We start from the raw sequence: 13,431 nt of genomic DNA on the forward strand, positions 1-13,431 counted from the left end.
AATGGTAGAACTACAAGGCGCAATTAAAAATATGAAACCGGGTAAAGCTCCGGGTCCGGACGGCTTGACTCTGCAGTACTACCAGACTCTGCTGCCGATTCTAGGCCCACATATGTTGAAACTATTTAACAAGCTTACGGAAGGGGGCCACTTGCAGAGAGACACATTAAGCGCGCACATATCCCTTATACCTAAGGAAGGGAAAGATCCAGCGGCCTGTGGTAGCTACAGGCCCATATCTCTTCTAAATATAGATCTTAAACTCCTCACCAAAATCTTGGCAAATAGATTATCCCAACATATGACTAAGCTGATACATTTAGACCAGGTGGGTTTTGTCCCTACGCGTGAAGCTAGGGACAACACCACAAAAGTCCTTAATTTGATCCATAGAGCTAATGTATCTAAAGCGCCTTGTACCTTTCTCAGCACAGATGCTGAGAAAGCATTTGATCGGGTGAGCTGGGAATTTATGACAGCAGTCCTGAAGCACATCGGATTAGGTAACCACATGTTGCAATGGATCTCTAATGTCTACTCGTTACCTACGGCTAGGGTCAAGGCTAATGGAATCCTGTCTGCTCCTTTTAATATCTCTAATGGTACCAGACAAGGATGCCCGCTGTCACCCCTTCTTTTTGCCCTGGTACTCGAACCCTTTCTAAACACGATACGCAGGAACCCAGATATCTCTGGGATTTCCATAGGGCACAGACAATACAAGATTTCTGCATACGCGGATGATCTTCTATTTTCCTTAACCAATCCGATTATCTCCCTCCCAAATTTAATTAAAGAATTTCAGAGATACGGGAACATGTCCAACCTAAAGATTAATTTTGACAAATCAGCAGCAATGGGAATCAATATGCCGATGGAACAACTTTCCTCTCTGAAGTCCAAATTCAATTTCAAGTGGTCAGACAGTCACTTCAAGTACCTGGGCACTAACATACCCAGGGATCTGAAACGCACATTTGAACTGAACTTCCCTCCAATCCTGAGCACAGTTAAAGAGTTACTCGCAGAGTGGGGCAAAGGTCTTCACTCATGGTTTGGGAGATACAATCTAATCAAGATGTGCATTCTCCCAAAATTTCTATACCTATTTCAAGCCTTACCTATAAGAATCCCCGGTAACTATTTTAAACAAATACATTCCCTATTTATAAAATTTGTGTGGTCACACTCTAAGCCTAGACTAAAAAGATGCTATTTGACTCTACCGAAACACTATGGAGGTCTCGCCCTCCCGGACGCAAAACACTATTATCAAGCTGTGCACCTAGGGAGGATCATCGACTGGAACAGACACGACAAAACCAAACTATGGATCCAAGTAGAGAACCATCAGGTTAATATACCCTTGAAGGGGGCTATCTGGTGCTATGATAAACTACCTAGGGATATGACTTCACACCCGACCATTGGTGCCACGCTGTCAGTAGGGTTAAATATACTTAAAAACACTTCATTGACCTCCAAACAATCCCCCTTATTCCCTATTCTGGGGAATCCAGCGTTCGAACCAGGGCTAGACTATTCAAACTATGAGACGCTCTGGGAGGCAGGTAAAGACTGTGCATCACATTATGTGGAAGACGACCACTGGACCTCAATTCAGTCTCTGACGAATGATAACGGGGGTTTTCAATTGTCATTTTGGAAAGCGATTCGGCTACACCATTTCCTTTACTCAATACCAGAACCGATGCGATATAAGCGCGATATGACAACGCTAGAAGAATACTGTAGAGGGGAGGGCACTCTGCCTCAGGTGCTCTCCAAGACATACTCACTACTCAACACACCGACTGTACAACCAGACTTGGTATTTTTACGAAAATGGGAACAGGATCTAAAATGTAATTTTACAGCAGCACAAACACAAAACATACTTCAACTTACACTGAAATCATCCATCTGTACAAAAATTCAGGAGACAAATTACAAAATTCTGACTAGATGGTATTACACACCCCAATTATTACACAAATTCTTCCCTGGCACTTCTGATAGATGCTGGAGGTGCGGTTCTGAGGAGGGGACGCTCCTACACATTTTTTGGACCTGTTCACTAGTACAGCAGTTTTGGGTAGCAGTAGAGACAATTGTTAAAAAATTCACGAATCACATAACGCAGAGAGATCCAGCCGTTTTTCTGTTGCATGCCACCTCAGCCCCAATTAAATCATATAAAAAGTCAGTGGTCAGACATCTGCTCAATGCAGCGAAGTCCTGTATTCCAGCATTGTGGAAACAGAGTACACCCCCTACGGTAGGAATGTGGCTACGTAGAGTTGAAGAAATCAAAAAGATGGAAGACCTAATACTGACTGCCCAACACAAACAAGACAAACATTCAAGAAACTGGTTATCCTGGAACATATATATTTTCTCAGATGAAGGACAAACCTTACTAAATTCTTGAGAACCCCTTGATTAGATAGCGGCTACGGGATAGAACCTTGGCCGGATCCATCGCGCTCGCGTCTATATATAACCCCCCCCCCCTCCCTTTCTCACCCCTTCCACTCTGCCTTTACTTCTTATATATATGTGTATATATATATATATGTATATATAATTTTTTTTTTTTTTTTTTTTTTCTCTTTTCTTTTTTCTGTGCAATAAGTGGTCTATTATTTCAGTAACAGACAACTTTCCATTCACACCAACTATGATGGAATTATGCAAGAATAAGCAAATATTGGGAAGATGTCATTCCGGTTATATTGTAATACTGTATGGTGGTTAATATACCTATGGACTACAAAGACGGATTCACGAATCTAAAGAGAATAAATGATGTCATAGGCCAGTTTCCATGCAGATAGAATGGAACACTTTAATGGAAAGGATATATGATGACGGTATTTGTCAGAATGCTAATAGAAAGACCACGGATGTATTATATCGATTATGATATGCTTTTTCTTTTTTCGTATTTGTTTTTGTTTTCTCTTTTCCTTGTCAAAAATTCAATAAAAATTATATTTGAAAAAAAAAAAAAAAATCCCTGACTGACTCTGATCAAACGGGCTTTATGCCCGGTAGGTCCACAGACATTAATATATGTAGACTATTTTCTAATATACATGCCCCCCATACTAACCAAGGCACTAGGACCATTGCCACCCTTGATATGGAAAAAGCATTTGACACAGTGGAGTGGGTATGTCTGTGGGAGGTGCTTAGAAGAATGGGTTTCCCACTGAAATGTATTGCTTGGATACGCACACTGTATACCGGTCCCATGGCATGCATTAAACTGAATGGCTCCCTGTCTCCCCTGTTCCCCCTGCAGAGGGGCACCAGACAGGGATGCCCTCTGTCCCTGGATCTGTTCGCTCTGGCCATGGAGCCTATTGCTGAGGCCCTCAGGAGCTCGGCCGAGGTTCATGGTCTTAGGGTGGGCTGGCTGGAGGAGAGAGTGGCTCTCTATGTGGATGATCTGCTGCTTTTTTTGAATGACGCTGGTGACTCTCTGCGGGGCGCACTTGGTATCATGGATGCCTTCTCCGCCTTCACGAGGTTGAGAGTGAACTGGCACAAGTCTCAGCTGTTCCCTTTGGATGAGAGGGCCAGGTCCTCCTCACCCTCCTCTCTCCCACTCCAGTGGGTTGATTAGTTTACCTATTTAGGTATTATCATCTCAAGAGAGAGTAGGTACTTCGTGCAGCTCAATCTTGACCCTGTCTTGGTAGCAATTAAAACCAAACTGAAGGCATGGAGCAACCTTCCCCTTTCCCTCATTGGGCGCATCAATCTTCTCAAAATGAAAGTCCTCCCTAAATTTACGTACATTTTTCGGAACTCCCCACAATGGCTGACCAAAACTTTCTTTAATTCTCTTAAGCAACTCTTCCTCTCCTTTATTTGGAAGCCTAAACCGCCTAGATTCAAATACACCACTCTGACCAGGCCTGTGGACAGTGGGGGCTTGGCTCTCCCTGATTGCCACAAGTATTTCTTGGCCACTCAGCTTGTGACCACCCATTGGTGGTTGCAGCCAGACCTGACCAACTCTGCAGTCGTGCTGGAGGCGGCTATAGTGGGGTCTCTGGAGGCCTTGAAGGGGTTGCTATTCAGGGGGCCTAAAACGCCTCACCATCTCACCCCTTCTATGCGTAACACTATGTGGGCATGGAAGGTGGGTGAGGTGCTGAGGGCACCCCAGCCGAACTCCTGGTCTCCTCACACCCCCCTGTGGCTGAACCCTAACCTATCACAGTTCAATACCATCCCGGATCCACAGACCTGGGCCAAATACAAAATACTGACCCTTGAGCATGTTATCACCAACAGAGCCCTCCCCCCCTTTCAGGTTTTACGCACCACATTTAATGTGCCTGCACGGGCCCATTTTAGATATCTTCAAATTGCTCATGCCTACAGGTGTCAGTTCTTAGGCCAACCAGTTGAATTGGCATACTCAGAGCTCAAATCCACCCTTCGGGTGAAGGAGTTGGAGAAACCCACGTCTTAGCTCTACGGGTCCCTGCTGGTTGCTGCCGGCCCCGAGTTGTCCACCCTCCTCAGGAAATGGGTGGGGGACATACCAGAGCTGGACGAGGATGACTGGAGGGAGATTTGCGACTTTCCCGTCTCCCCTCTGGTCTCAGCTAGGGATAAACTGGTCCAATACAAAATTGTGCATAGAGCTCACTACACGCCTCACAGGCTGCACCAGATGTCGCTGGCATTGCTCCTACCAACCAGGCGACTTTTTCCACATTTTTTGGGTTTGCCCAGCAATCGAACATTATTGGAAAGAAGTACTCCAGGTGATTGCTAAGGTCACTAAGACTCGTGTTCCTTATGATCCTAAATATTGTCTGCTGGGGCTGGTGGAACAACTGTCAATGCTCAGAGCCAGGAAAATACTCATATCCCTGCTACTGTACTATGCTCATAAGGCCATTACCATGAACTGGAAACAATCGTCTCCCCCCTCTGTCAGATTCTGGAAAAGCCTAATGAATGCCAGTTTACCCCTGTATAAAGCCACCTACTCGGGCAGGGGTTGTTCACAAAAATTTGAAAAGGTATGGACCTGTTGGATTGATGATAATACCACGGCAATGGATGCAGTAACCAATTCCTACATTAACAATATATCTCTAGTCTGTTAATATATTGACCCAACTACTCTTCTGTTGCATTATCCTCTTGGTACCAATTTGAGCACAGATTCTCTTGAACTGAATCTCTCCCCGCATTGAAGTTATAGTATAAGTTAGTTGTTTATGTCGTATGTTGTACCCTGTTGCGGTATGTTGCCGCATCTGAAGAACTGCCCCTGCGTGGGGAAGGTTGGGCTAATTTTGTATGCTAATGAAAAATTTAATAAAGATTTTGCAAAAAAAAAAAAAAGTATTTCTTCATTTTACCAAGAATTGTGGGAAAAAAATTACAACTTCAAAAAACTCATCATGCCTCTTACTAAATACCTCGGACTGTCTACTTTGCAAAAAGGGATCATTTGGGGGATATTTGTACTGTCCTGACATTTTATGATTTGCACCATAGCTTGTAGACTCTAACTTTCACACAGACTAAATAATATCCACTAATTTGGGTTATTTTTACCAAAGATATGTAGCAGTATAAATTTTAGCCCAAATTTATGAACAAAAATTACTTATTTGCAAAATGTTATAATAGAAACTAAAAAAAGTGTTTTTTTTTCAAAATGTTTGCTCTTTTTTTACTTATATCACAGAAAAGAAAAACCCAGTGGTGATTAAATACCACCAAAAGAAAGCTCTATTTGTGTGAAAAAAAATGATAAAAATTTGGTTAGGAAGGGGGTGAAAGTGCCCGGTATTGAAGTGGTTAAGGGGATCCCTATGACAGAATTAAGAAAAAAAGGGCATGGGGTCCCCCCAAAATCTATACCAGGGCCTTTGGGTCTGGTATAAATTTTAAGGGGACCTCCACACCAAAATTTAAAAAACAAACGGCGTGGGGTCCCCCCAAAATCCACACAAGGCCCTTTGGGTCTGGTATAGATTTTAAGGGGGGCTCCACAACAATTTTTACTTTAAAAAATGGCATGGGTTCCCCCTCAAAATCCATACCAGACCCTTATCCGAGCATGCAGCCTGGCAGACCAGGAAAGGGGGGACGAGCAAGCGCCCCCCCTCCTGAACCATACCAGGCCGCTTGCCCTCAACATAGGGAGGGTACTTTGGGGTGCCCCCCAAAGCACCTTGTCCCCATGTTGATGGGGACAAGGGCCTCTTCCCGACAACCCTGGGTTGTGGTTATCGGGGTCTGCGGGTGGGGGCCTTTTGGAATCTGGAAGCTCCCTTTAACAAGGGGGTCCCCAGATCCCGGCTCCCCCCCACCTATGTAAATAGGTATGGGTACATTGTACTCCTACCCATTCACCAAAAAAGTCTCAAAATGTAAGAAAAACAGTAAACAGTTTTTGACAAGTCCTTTATTAAAAAAGGAAAAAAAAATAGTGTTGTAATATGTTGTAATGTTCACCGATTTATGTGGGACATTGTTGTGTGTATGTACACATGCAGACAAAATAGACCATCGTCAACTCAATTTTGGCCTGGTCAACATTGGCTGCAGTGATCGGGTATATTAATATATACTGGGTGATATGATGTAGAGTGGGTATGATGATTAATATTTAGGTATTATTATAATGATGATGTAAGTACTCTTCCGCAGCAACCCAATTCTTCCAGAGAGATGCACTTTATTGACTTCCAACACAGAACAAAGTCCAAAGTCCACAGATGACAAAGAAATCCGACAGAGGAAATATAATTCAGAGACCCATATTATTCAGTCTTCCCATATAATTCAGTCTTCCCAGCCATGCACAGACAAGCCTCCCTCATACACAGACAAGCCTCACTTCCCCAAACCTATAGACTGAATGCCGTGTTATATTCACCAGGCATTGAATGGCTGAGCAATTTGATTGGCCATTTCAATTTAGGACTTTGATTAGCTTTAGTCTTTCAAACAGACAACAACCCCCAGCCGTGAACAGCCGTGAACCACCCCAATTTGCACTCCCGCATATCAACATCAACAAGTTCCCTTTAGATATATGTAATTAGATTAGATGAAGAGATACCACCTGAATACCCTTTGAGATGTTCAAATAGACTTGCATAAGATTAACACATCAAAGAGTCTTCAGCTGTTAAATTAAAATTGAGTTGGTTTGGACAAAATAGACCATCGTCAACTCAATTCTGGCCTGGTCAACATTGGCTGCATGTGTACATACACACAACAATGTCCCACATAAATCGGTGAACATTACAACATATTACAACAAATAGTATCGCTTGATGTATGCACCGTCAATCATGTCGCTGCCGGACTGAAAAAAAACCCAAAACCCCGATGGCTCCTCTCTACTTTTGAAAGCTCTTATATAGGTGAGGGGCGGGGCCACTTGGTCATGTCACCCAGTAGCACCGCCCCCTCTGACGTCACGTGATGTCATGTGACATCAGAAGGGGGCGGATCTGTGTGACGTTACCAGGATGGCCCAGCTCCTTGCCTATATAAGAACTGTCAAAAGCAGAGAGGAGGCAGGTGGCCGGGAGGCCTCCCAGGGGGCGGAGCTTTTTTTCCCCCTATTTTTCGGGTCTGGCGGGTGACATGATTGACAGTGGATTACATCAAGGAACACAATTTTTTTTGTCAAACACTGTTAACTGTGTTTCTTACTTTTTGACACATTTTTGGTGAATGGGTAGGAGTACAATGTACCCGATACCTATTCACATAGGTGGGGGGGAGACGGGATCTGGGGACCCCCTTGTTAAAGGGAGCTTCCAGATTCCAAAAGGCCCCCACCCGCAGACCCCGACAGCCACAGCCCAGGGTTGTCGGGAAGAGGCCCTTGTCCCCATCAACATGGGGACAAGGTGCTTTGGGGTGGGGGGTGCAGAGCCCCCTGCCCCAAAGCACCCCCCATGTTGAGGGCATGTAGCCTGGTATAGTTCAGGACCCCCCCTCTTTTCTGACCTGCCAGGTTGCATGCTCGGATAAGGGTCTGGTATGGACTGGGGGGGTCTGGTAAAAAATCCATACCAGACCCTCCACACCGTTTTTTTTCATTTTTATTTATCTGTATTGCCAGGAGCTGTTGTATGTTCTATTGAAAAATGCCTCCTGCCGGATATTGTATCTGACGAACTGCGCATGTGCAGTACATAACATCGCTCCAGCTGATATCTGATCAGCTGGCGTGACGTTTACACCGGATGCAATATCCGACGAGAGGCAAACCACGGAGGGTGTCAGAATCGAAATGTCAGAATCTGTCAGATTCTGCTTGCGTACAACGTCATAGGTGGAAACCTATTGTTATTGGGTGGATAGTGGGGTGTCGTGTCGTGAGTACAGTACTTTTAAAAAACACTGTAAGGTGGCACTCTGCTGGGAATACCTGATGTAAGGTGGCACTCTGCTGGGAATACCCGATGTAAGGTGGCACTCTGCTGGGAATACCTGATGTAAGGTGGCACTCTGCTGGGAATACCTGATGTAAGGTTCGGTACATCACGGATCTGGTGGACAGATTACTGGGAGGGGGTAAGACCCGGCTGTCATGGTGCATGTTGGCACCAATGACAAAGTCAGAGGCAGATGGAGTGTCCTAAAGATTTTAGGGACCTATGAGCTAAATTGAGGAATAGGACCTCCAAGATAGTATTTTCAGAAATACTACCGGAACCTCCAGCCATACCAGAAAGGCAGTGGGAGATTAGGGAAGTAAACAAGTGGCTGAGGAGCTGGTGTAGAAAGCAGGGGTTTCTGGAGAACTTAGCTTGACTTCTCAGTCGGTTACTGGCTCTTTAGCAGGGACTGACTGCACCTAAATGGGGAAGGTGCAGCTTGACTGGGAGAGAAGATGGCCAATAAGTTAGAGGGGCTTTTAAACTAGGCGACGGGGGGAGGGTCCAGATGTAGGGTTAGCCAGCATAGAACAAATTCCAGAGGGTAGTATTGGGGCATTAGTGGTAGATTTTTTAAAGCACCTAAACCCAAGGTAAGTATAGTAACAAGTCCTATTTGCAACCTCACAACACCCAATAAGGAGATAGTATGCGACCATTCAAAACTGCATGGCTCATTCACTAATGTCAGGAGTCTGGCGGACAAGATGGGAGAACTAGAGCTGCTAGGAGAATTTATATTTTGTGGGAATTTTAGAGACTTGGTTCAACAGCTCTCATGATTGGCTGGCAACCATTCAAGGATATTCGCTATATCGTAGAGATAGGGAGGGTAAAAAAAAGGGAGGGGGGGTATGCCTGTATATCAGAAATGATGTACAAGTGAGTGTGATGGACAACATCACTAATGAAGCAAGGGAGGAGGTGGAATCTTTATGGGTAGAGCTACAAAGGGAGGAAACCAAGGGGAGCGTAATACTGGGAGTATGCTATAGGCCCCCTAACCAGAGGGAGGCGGACCTCCTATCACAGTTTGGAATAGGATGGATGGGAAGCGTCATTATAATGGGGATTTTAATTATTCAGACATAGACTGGACGGAAGGAACCACGAATTCGGCTAAGGCTTACCATTTCCTAAATGTCTTACAGAACAATTTCATGGGTCAGATGGTAATTTGTACCTACAATGAACAATGCATTACTAGACCCACTGATTACTAACAATACAGATTGTGGATGTAGAAATACTGGGTAATTTAGGAAACAGCAACCACAGGTTAATTAGTTTCAGTATAAATCACACAAATAGGAAACATAAGGGGAATACAAAGACACTGAATGTCAAAACTTCCATAAACAATGCTCCTTGCTAGAAGATATAAAATTGGATAAAATCCTAGGAACAAAGAACACGGAGGGAAAATGGGTGTGCTTTAAAAGCGTATTAAATAAGGGTATTAGCCAGTGCATCCCAATGGGAAATAAATTGGGTGGCCTAACTCCATCGTAAAAATGCATGTAAAAGCAAAGGAGAAGGCCTTCAAAAAAATACAAGGCTGAGGGATCATCGTCAGCATTCCAACTTTATAAAGAATACAACAAGACATGTAAGGGTGCAATCAGGGCGGCTAAGATAGAACATGAACGGCACATACAGTATCTCACAAAAGTGAGTACACCCCTCACATTTTTGTAAATACTTTATTATATCTTTTCATGTAACAACACTGAAGAAATTACACTTTGCTACAATGTAAAGTAGTGAGTGTACAGCTTGTATAACAGTGTAAATTTGCTGTCCCCTGAAAAATTACTCAACACACAGCCATTAATGTCTAAACCGCTGGCAACAAAAGTGAGTATACCCCTAAGTGAAAATGTCCAAATTGGGTCCAATTAGCCACTTTCCCTCTCCAGTTTCATGTCACTCGTTAGTGTTCCAAGGTCTCAGGTGTGAATGGGGAGCTGGTGTGTTAAATTTGGTGTTATCGCTCCCACTCTCTCATACTGGTCACTGGAAGTTCAACATGGCACCCCATGGCAAAGAACTCATTGAGGATCTGAAAAAAGGTATTGTTGCTCTACATAAAGATGGCCTAGGCTATAAAAAGTTTGCCAAGGCCCTGAAACTGAGCTGCAGCACAGTGACAAGACCATACAGTGGTTTAACAGGACAGGTTTCACTCAGAACAGGCCTTGCCAGGGTTGACCAAAGAAGTTGAGTGCACAAGCTCAGCGTCATATCCAGAGGTTGACTGGGAAATAGACGTATGAGTGCTACCAGCATTGCTGCAAAGGTTGAAGGGGTGGGGGGGTCAGTCTGTCAGTGTTTAGACCATACGCCGCACACTGCATCAAATTGTTCTGCATGGCTGCCGTCCCAGAAGGAAGCCTCATCTAAAGATGATGCACAAGAAAGCCCACAAACAGTTTGATGAAGACAAGCAGACTAAGGACATGGAATACTGGAACCATGTTCTGTGGTCTGATGAGACCAAGATAAACTTATTTGGCTGAGATGGTGTCAAGTATGTGTGTCGGCAAATAGGTGAGGAGTACAAAGACAAGTGTGTCTTGCCTACAGTCAAGCATGGTGGTGGGAGTGTCATGGTCTGGGGCTGCATAAGGGATGTCAGCACTGGGGAGCTACAGTTCATTTAGGGAACCATGAATGCCAACATGTACTGTGACATACTGAAGCAGAGCATGATCCCCTCCCTTCGGAGACTGGGTTGCAGGGCAGTATTCCAACATAACGACCCCAAACACACCTCCAAGATGACCACTGCCTTGCTAAAGAAGCTGAGGGTAAAGGTGATGGACTGGCCAAGCATGTCTTTAGACCTAAACCCTATTGAGCATCTGGGGGCATCCTCAAATGGAAGGTGGAGGATCGTAAGGTCTCTAACATCCACCAGCTCCATCATGGAGGAATGTAAGAGGACTCCAGTGGCAACTTGTAAAGCTCTGGTAAACTTCATGCCCAAGAGGGTTAAGGCAGTGCGGGGTGTACTCACTTTTGTGAGATACTGTAGTGAGTAAAAAAAATCCCAAGAAATTCTTTAAGTATATTCATAGTAAAAGAGGGAGGTCAGATCATATTGGCCCCATAAAGAATGATAAAGGGAATCTGGTTACTAAGGATGGAGAGATGGCGAAGGTATTGAATTTATTCTTCTCCTCAGTCTACACAAGGGAAACCAAAACTGCAATGTTTATACTCATGACATGTCACAGGAAGCACTCTCATGGCTAACAGAGGATAGAATTAGGAATAGACTTAAAAAACATAATATTAATAAGTCACCGGGACCAGATAGCTTGCACCCAAGGGTCCTTAAGGAACTCAGTCAAGTAATTGTCTGACCATTGTTCCTTATTTTTAAGAACAGTCTACTGACTGGTATGGTACCAGAAGATTGGAGAAAAGCCAATGTAGCACCAATATTTAAAAAAAGAACCAAAATATATATCCCTGGGAATTACTGACCAGTTAGCCTAACGTCAATAGTTTGCAAGCTCTTGGAGGGGATAAGGGACTATAGAGAAGATTTTTGAAATGAGAGCGGTATCATTAGCAGTAATCGGCGAGGATTCATGAAGAATCGTTCTTGCCAAACCAACCTATTAACCTTCTATGAGGAGGTGAGCTGCCATCTAGATAAAGGAAGGCCTGTAGAAATTCTGTATCTGGATTTTGCAAAGGCATTTGATACAGTTCCCCATAAATGTTTACTGTACAAACTAAGGTCTTGTCAGAAACCATGAACCAACTCGAGACAGAAGTACAGTAAAATCACTTGTTTATTAATAAAAATAAGATAAATAGAGTAGGCCAAAGCAGTCAAAGCATAGCCAGAGTCCAGTAACTGGATCGGGTAGTCAACCAAGCCAGAGTTCAGTATCCAGATCGGGTAATCAGCCAAGCCAGAGTTCAGTAACCAGATTGGGTAATCAGCCAGGCCAGAAGTCAGGGATCCAAGTAGAGGAAAAGCAAGAAGGATAAGGAGCCAGAAGGGATGTCAGCAAAGCCAATCTTTAACCAGTTGCCGACCGCCGCACAACGATGTACGTCGGCAGAATGGCACGGGCAGGCAAAAGGACTTACAGGTACATCCTTGCCTGCCCCCTCTGGTGCCTACGGCGGTCGGCAAATCTTCCCCGGCGATCGGAGGTAAGGGGGAGGCCATCCATTCATGGCCCCCCCCTCGCGATCGCTCCCAGCCAATGGGATCATTTCCCGGCGCCGAGGAGAGAAGACTGTAATGTGAGTGCACAACACACACACATACAGTAGAACATGCCAGGCATACATTACACCCCCGATCCCCCCCCAGTCACCCCCCCCCCACCCGTCACACTGACATCAAGCAGTTTTTTTTTTTTTTTTTTTCTGATTACTGCATGGTGTCAGTTTGTGACAGTTAGTGTGGTAGGGCAGTTAGTGTTAGCCCCCTTTAGGTCTAGGGTACCCCCCTAACCCCCCCCAATAAAGTTTTAACTCCTTGATCACCCCCCGTCGCCAGTGTCGCTAAGCGATCATTTTTCTGATCGCTGTATTAGTGTCGCTGGTGATGCTAGTTAGGGAGGTAAATATTTAGGTTTGCCGTCAACATTTTATAGCGACAGGGACCCCCATATACTATCTAATACATGTTTTAACCCCTTGATTGCCCCCTAGTTAACCCTTTCACCACTGATCACCGTATTAGTGTTACGGGTGACGCTGGTTAGTTCGTTTATTTTTTATAGTGTCAGGGAACCCGCCGTTAATTACCGAATAAAGGTTTAGCCCCCTGATCACCCGGCGGTGAAATGCGTCGCCCCAGGCAGCGTCAGATTAGCGCCAATACCACTAACACCCACGCACGCAGCATACGCCTCCCTTAGTGGTATAATATCTGAACGGATCAATATCTGATCCGATCAGATCTATACTAGCGTCGCCAGCAGTTTAGGGTTCCCAAAAACGCAGTGTTAGC

General features: G+C 44.6%; 1 protein-coding gene across 3 annotated transcripts in view; it reads right to left on the bottom strand.

Annotated features, from left to right (window-relative positions):
* Nucleotides 1-13,431, bottom strand: part of CREB3L3 (cAMP responsive element binding protein 3 like 3) — a 673,320-nt gene that overhangs the window by 317,100 nt on the left and 342,789 nt on the right. The window lies entirely within an intron of this gene.

Source organism: Aquarana catesbeiana, linkage group LG01 (genome assembly GCF_042186555.1).
Source record: "Aquarana catesbeiana isolate 2022-GZ linkage group LG01, ASM4218655v1, whole genome shotgun sequence".
NCBI classification, from domain to species: Eukaryota; Metazoa; Chordata; class Amphibia; order Anura; family Ranidae; genus Aquarana; species Aquarana catesbeiana.